This window comes from Glandiceps talaboti, chromosome 2, assembly GCF_964340395.1.
Source record: "Glandiceps talaboti chromosome 2, keGlaTala1.1, whole genome shotgun sequence".
NCBI lineage: Eukaryota > Metazoa > Hemichordata > Enteropneusta > Spengelidae > Glandiceps > Glandiceps talaboti.
Genome location: NC_135550.1, coordinates 22,303,805 through 22,311,675, shown reverse-complemented (window position 1 = coordinate 22,311,675; position 7,871 = coordinate 22,303,805). Strand labels below are relative to the sequence as shown.

Sequence of the window (7,871 nt, the reverse complement as noted above, 5' to 3'; positions counted from 1 at the left end):
TTATTTTCTGTGTAAAACCAGTAAACAGCTATATGGGGTATTTTTACCGTTCATTATGCTACATTATTTGTCACAGACAACGCATAATTTGGATCGTTCAATTTCCTCTGCAATGAGTATTTGTCATATCAAAGTCAATCAGTATATGTTGGAATGCAGGCTAACCGTTCTACTTGTACATATTTACATATGCTACTTCTATTCTATTTTAATACCGCTCTACTTGTACATATTCTACTTCTTTCAGAAGCTAAAAAATCATACATATATCATGATCTACACGAATTTTAACTGCTGTTGAGACCATACTCTATGTTACAGTAAAATTACAAGTTACAACTATATAAGTGTCAGTACTGCTTTTCGGGAGTTTTTCATCAATTTTTCAGGGTATTTCAGTTCAAGTTTCAGTCACTTAAGTAGGGCGTTGACGTGACCAGTGAAATGAGTTTTTCATAAGCAAATTCACTAGTCTAATTCCTATACAATATCGTTACGATATGTATAGTTAAAAATGTATACTTGGAACTAAATTCTGCATCCAGACTACTAGCACACATGCGTATTACATCTATTGCTGTCTACAAACAGTTTGAAATGCATTTAAATTAATATCTAGGAGATCAGGGTGGACTACCCTTCCTCTTTACTTCAAGTCCGGGATTATTCTTCTCCCCGTTTAATACAGTGGCTTGAGTGTGTCTGACTATTTACATGTTCATCGAACAAAACTTAATTTTATCAGTCAACAGTGCAACAAAATATCAGCGTGTTCCAATAACAGCCATCTTCATCTGGCAATAGGCAATGACCTCTAAACTTGGGGAGGTCTCTAATTCTGGACAGAAACAGTATACCCATTATAGCTATTGGGAGGGGTGTCCCATTCCCACAGTACTAAGCACTTTGATAAAAATAAGGACATGTAGGAGGCCATTTAATGGCATAAAATTTCAAACTATGGACCAAGTCGATTGCAGTACGTACATTTGATGGTGCGAGCGCTGGAGTGCTGATATAGAAAGAAAATGGGATACAACCCATCCGACACTAGTTCTCGTCGCAACATTACAATATTCTTTGTTTTCAATATGTATTTAATATTTATAATCAGTATTAACAGTTATAAATGTTTGTGCAATGAAACCTGTCAGAGGTTTTCAAGTCAGTATCATCCAAGTATGTAGTATATTTTCACTGACTGACATATATTCTACACAGTGATATTCTAGATGAGTTGGTCCTATTTGTTCAGACGTTGCCTTCCTGTATGGTTTCAACCCAAATAAATTGTGGGAAAGCTTGACAAGGAGCAAGCACTTTGATAATAACCCCACCGCCCCAAATAATTGCTTGTACAATGCGCTTCGAATATCATAACACTGAAGTACCTATCGCGGACAGTTTTGCACGAAAAGAGACAGTTTGAGCGCGGTATATCTATTCCTCGTGTGAGTATGCGCGATAACAGTTCAAAGATGTTCCGTGTCTGTCATTACTAAATTGGAATCCCACTGTTTGGACAAAGTTGGTCGAACACATTTTTGTCACTTGGCTAGTTCATATATACGTTTACAAAAGCTACTTAAATTACAAACGCTTAAGCTGTGATCATATACGTGTGATTCCCGCCTTTCCAACCTAAAAAAGTTGGCAGTCTTGGAGCGGTTGATTTCTCCTTGATTTACGTGATGGTCACGACTATTTTTATTAGGGTTATTTGCATGCTTGATATGCACTTTTCTATGCAATGTAACAATTGTAATTTATGCTGATAGTGGTTTTATCAGTATGGGATGATTGATATACTCGAATAGCTTATCACCATTTATTAGCCTGTGTCCATACAAAGTGATAGGTTAAACGATTTATGGTTTACGTGATTTTCCTTAGTTTGTAAAACTAATCTTTGAATTGCATGATGAAAATAATAATAAAATAATCTAATATTTAAAATTATAACAACAACAACAACAACAACAACAACAACAACAACAACAATATACAGCGAATTGTGTATTACCATATCGCTCTATATATTATCCTGATATGGCGCTCAATTTCACCTCAAAACTCTCAATCTATATACATGTTTAAGATTATGCATTGTTCTTTCACTTATCTTCCCTCTCAAATTCGAATGCGTGTTTAACCTTTCGACATTGGGATCCATCAATCACGTTAATTTGATGCCCATGACAGACGCATGCGTGGAGAAAACGCGGCAAAAGCACTCAACTCAGACGGGTGCGCGTTGCTCAAAGGCTCGGTCGGAAAGACATTCTTCTGAAATATTAATGGACAAAATCTGGTTCCCTTGAAGAACATCATACGTTTTGCTGTAAATCAATTAACTAGGTAAGTTTCACTTTAAAAGCTTTAACATGAAAGAGATGCAGTGAGTTAGGGGACATTTTCATATCGATTGATTCCTATCCAGGAACCAGTCACAAGAATTCCTGTGATGCCTTAATTATAGATTATGTTGATGATTATATAAAGGACACCGAGACAAATTTTGTTTTTGGAATGCCAGTTAGTTTCTTTTTTGGCGTTGAAGATACAACTGTAGTCACTATTTTTGAGCTAAATCACACAACTATGTTGTAATCACTTTCTTTTTGAGTATTTCCAATCTACACATCCTTGAGTAACGTTCTTGCCAAATGCCAAGGCAATCACTCTGGTACAGTGGTAGTTTTCATCCCCTTTGACATTGTATGGTTGGTTCCCTCCCTACAAATTCCAAACTTGTGTGGATAGCTCTGTGCTGTACTGAATTATACAAATTGAGGTTGAGTGTTCCATTGAAACACTACATGCACATACACACTCGCACACATGTATACATATGCATACATACATACATACATACATACATACATACGTACGTACATACATACATACATACATATACAATATCAAACTTTTTATTTTGAATTTCCATATAACGTTATGAATGTAGCATATTTCAAGAGGAAGGGTAACAATGAATGCAGCTTATTCCCAAAGTAGTACCATAAGTAAAATTTGAAATTAGGTGGTATTTTTTTGCGATTTTATGAAAATCAAGATGGGGTCGGGTAACTGGAACCAAACATGAATAATTATTTATGTTGCCCAATTCTAAAAAACGTGAATGTTAAGTGATTGAAATTGCCCAATTATTAGAAATGCAGTATGCTTGGTCAGTGTCAATGGATGGTGTTTGACAACAGATATTAACAATTACATTGCAGGTAATGTATATGTTTGTCATCTGCCAGGAATTATGCTATGGACAAGGGAACGATATTATGGATGTGATATTATGGAGGTATCGTGCACATAATGAATAGGATTAAATAAGGTAGGACTGACCTGAATGAATTGCATGTCATCAAATGAATACTTGATACTTAGCATATTTGAACATTGGTTCTGTAGTGCTGTGGGTATTGTAAAGTGTCTCTCTCTGTTTGTAAACAACTTAAAGTCAAACATTGCAGGACCAGTCAACTTTGTATTTATTTATTTGGTGATGATACTACTTTTGATTTTTTTTTCGAGTTTGAAAATTATTCAAAGCAAAATGTGTGTGACTAACTTCTAAACTGAACGTTCTTTGTGTATAGATTAAGATTTGTTTATGATATAAATTAATAATCCCATTGGTGATATGCAAATTAGATCTGAAAATCTGAAAAGCTACATGGTGAATAGGGATGACATTTGGTGGGATATCTTTGGGTGTTATATTGTTCAGAACAAACTGACTCTAGCTATAATGATCATGTCCTTAGCAACAGTGAAATAAATGATGTGTGTTACAAAGACAACATGTAGGTAACTAATTAAAGACTCAAAGTATGAATCGAAAATGTGCCTAGCAACAAGACCATGCACATAGCACCTGCCAAATGCAAATGATGGTGCAACAATAAAACCAGGATGGTTTTAAGATAAGCAAATAAATAGTAATGTAAATGATGGATTCAAATACAACAAGCAACAAGACTATATGCCCACTAAGTGATGATGATGTACATGTAAATTGCAAAGATAATAACAGCGATTAATTGGCAAAAAAATAAAAATTGACAAATAAAGTATGCAAATATGTACTCTGTAGGGACCTAGAGAGTTGCCACACAACTATTAAGCCATTTTGTAATATGTACTGTGTAGGGATAACAAAGTTTACATGGTTTGTGGTGTGACGGTCAATGATCTCTGATGAGTGTGGCCACACAACTCAGCCATTTTGTAATATGTACTGTGTAGGGATAACAAAGTTTAGATGGTTTGTGGTGTGACGGTCAATGATCTCTGATGAGTATGGCCACACAACTCAGCCATTTTGTAATATGTACTGTGTAGGGATAATAAAGTTTACATGGTTTGTGGTGTGATGGTCAATGATCTCTGATGAGTGTGGCCACACAACTCAGCCATTTTGTAATATGTAGTGTGTAGGGATAACAAAGTTTACATGGTTTGTGGTGTGACGGTCAATGATCTATGATGAGTGTGGCCACACAACTCAGCCATTTTGTAATATGTAGTGTGTAGGGATAACAAAGTTTAGATGGTTTGTGGTGTGATGGTCAATGATCTCTGATTGTGGCCACTTAACTCAGCCATTTTGTAATATGTACTGTGTAGGGATAACAAAGTTTACTTGGTTTGTGGTGTGACGGTCAGTGATCTCTGATAAGTATGGCCACACAACTCAGCCATTTTGTAATATGTAGTGTGTAGGGATAAAATAGTTTAGATGGATTTGTGGTGTGACGGCCAGTGATCTCTGATGAGTGTGGCCACACAACTCAGCCATTTTGTAAATATGTACTGTGTAGGGATAACACAGTTTACATGGTTTGTGGTGTGACGGCCAGTGATCTCTGATGAGTGTGACCACACAACTCAGCCATTTTGTAATATATTGTACTGTGTAGGGATAACAAAGTTTGGATGGTTTGTGATGTGACGGTCAATGATCTCTGATGATTATGGCCACATAACTCAGCCATTTTGTAATATGTACTGTGTAGGGATAACAAAGTTTACATGGTTTGTGGTGTGACGGTCAGTGATCTCTGATGATTATGGCCACACAAATCAGCCATTTTGTAATATGTACTGTGTAGGGATAAAATAGTTTAGATGGTTTTGTGGTGTGATGGTCAATGATCTCTGATGAGTGTGGCCACACAACTTAGCCATTTTGTAATATGTACTGTGTAGGGATAACAAAGTTTACATGGTTTGTGGTGTGACGGTCAATGATCTCTGATGATTATGGCCACACAACTCAGCCATTTTGTAATATGTAGTGTGTAGGGATAAAATAGTTTAGATGGATTTGTGGTGTGACGGCCAGTGATCTCTGATGAGTGTGGCCACACAACTCAGCCATTTTGTAAATATGTACTGTGTAGGGATAACACAGTTTACTTGGTTTGTGGTGTGACGGTCAATGATCTCTGATGATTATGGCCACACAACTCAGCCATTTTGTAACATGTACTGTGTAGGGATAAAATAGTTGAGATGGTTTTGTGGTGTGACGGTCAATGATCTCTGATGAGTGTGGCCACATAACTCAGCCATTTTGTAATATGTACTGTGTAGGGATAACAAAGTTTAGATGGTTTGTGGTGTGACGGTCAATGATCTCTGATGAGTGTGGCCACACAACTCAGCCATTTTGTAATATGTACTGTGTAGGGATAAAACACAAGTTTAGATGGTTTGTGGTGTGACGGTCAATGATCTCTGATGAGTGTGGCCACACAACTCAGCCATTTTGTAATATGTACTGTGTAGGGATAAAACACAAGTTTAGATGGTTTGTGGTGTGACGGTCAATGATCTCTGATGAGTGTGGCCACATAACTCAGCCATTTTGTAATATGTACTGTGTAGGGATAACAAAGTTTAGATGGTTTGTGGTGTGACGGTCAATGATCTCTGATGAGTGTGGCCACACAACTCAGCCATTTTGTAATATGTACTGTGTAGGGATAAAACACAAGTTTAGATGGTTTGTGGTGTGACGGTCAATGATCTCTGATGAGTGTGGCCACACAACTCAGCCATTTTGTAATATGTACTGTGTAGGGATAAAACACAAGTTTAGCTTGAATACTATTGGTTCTTCATTGCCTTTTAATTTAAAAAGTTAGATGATGTTGTAATTGCAGTGTCAATGTGTAGTATATTCTACATATGTAGATGTATTGATGAGACGACAGGTGACATGTATACATATTCATGTCAAGTACGTATAATTGGGACAGCATGTGAGTAAAAAAAAATATGCCTCAGTATTGATAGTTTTTCTTAGTTGTGTCATTGAAATGGGGGAAAATTTGACAAGTTAGGATTATTAAATAACCTGGACAGGGGCTTTTAAAGTAAAGCACTATAAATAACTACCTAACTAATGCAATTAATGTGTAGTGCTGGTGATTTTTAAAAAGATTGAAACTGCATGTATATGCCATTAAATTTAGTTATCATTTGTAGATCTACCAGAGTATGGGGAAAAGAAACACTGCATCCATAAAGAGACGTAGTAAAGCTAGAAGACAAAGAAAAAGAAAACTTCACAAGTTGCAAAAACATTCATCTCATCCGCTTACTGCGTTACCTTCATTCGATTCATCATATGAGGAGCAAGTTCATACACCTATATACTGTGAATCAAAGAAAAGGACCCAGAAAGATGTATTTCTGACTGATCATGATTCTAACCATTCATCTTATCTACAAACTGAGTTGCCACGATTTGATTCATCATCATCTGAGGAGGAAGTTCATACTCCAATCTCCCAAGAACCTAAGCAAAGGACAATTGAAGAATTATTTCCCACTGATCCTTTACTTTATGGTTTCTACAATTGGAGAATGCTAAACTTTAAGCTTCGCAAAATGGAGAACAAGCAAACTATATGATAACCTTCAATAAAGTAGGGGAGCAAGATGTTATCATTCTAGAGACATTATCATCTGAAACATGAAAATATCAGACAATTGACACCGTTGACAATAGGCGTAACAATATTTGTAAGTTTGCATCATCTATCAATCACAGACAAATTATCTGACTTCTGGCCATGGGTGAGTGTCTACATTTAATACATGGGCGATGATCCTAGAATGTATTCTGTGCAGTCATAGAATATAAAAAAGAAAATGATTTCTAACTACTGTTAAAAATGTAAAACATGTATTAGTTAAATGTAAAAATACATGCAAATTATCTGACTTTTGGCCATGGATGTGTGTCTACCTACTAACTGTGGTGGAATTGTACTCCATATCGACTACCAATCAGCAACTTGTTAACTAAATTTATTTGTAACTTGAAATGGTACCCCTCCCTAATTTAGTTCTCCTTTCTGCTAACTAGGTGTTTGATAACGTCGTTATCATTAATGTTGACTCTTAATTTGTAGTATGCATTCGTAAGACATTGCCTAATTATGGAACATGATCAATTATGCAAGCAACTCGTAATGGGGTAGAAACAAGTTGAAATGAAGTGAAATGTTTACTTCACTCATCAAATAAAACAAAAATCAAAGAGAAATAAAAGAGTTATTATCGTTTACGTATTTAACCAAACTAGTTTTTGCAAGATGTTTTAAATGTACTTCCCGGTAGTTGTTTGCTTTATTTATTTAGATTTGACCACTGGGAATGATTTTTTATATTTTTATTTTTATGAATTTACTCTAAGTGTAAATTAATATATTTCTAGTAATGTATCTCAGCACGATCAGTGTGACATTTACATGTATAACGTTAACGTAAGACAAACTATATTTAATGCTGTCGTTATCAAAATAAAATACGGTGAAACATGCACTATTAGCTGTACGTGC

At 35.8% G+C, this 7,871-nt stretch overlaps 1 long non-coding RNA gene across 1 annotated transcript; it reads left to right on the top strand.

Annotated features, from left to right (window-relative positions):
- Positions 1-2,227: 2,227 nt before the first annotated feature.
- On the top strand, positions 2,228-7,639 carry LOC144453653 (uncharacterized). The gene is made up of 3 exons (XR_013482426.1): positions 2,228-2,358; positions 3,240-3,349; positions 6,511-7,639. It is a non-coding gene; the product is annotated as an uncharacterized LOC144453653 (long non-coding RNA).
- The last annotated feature ends 232 nt before the right edge of the window (positions 7,640-7,871 follow it).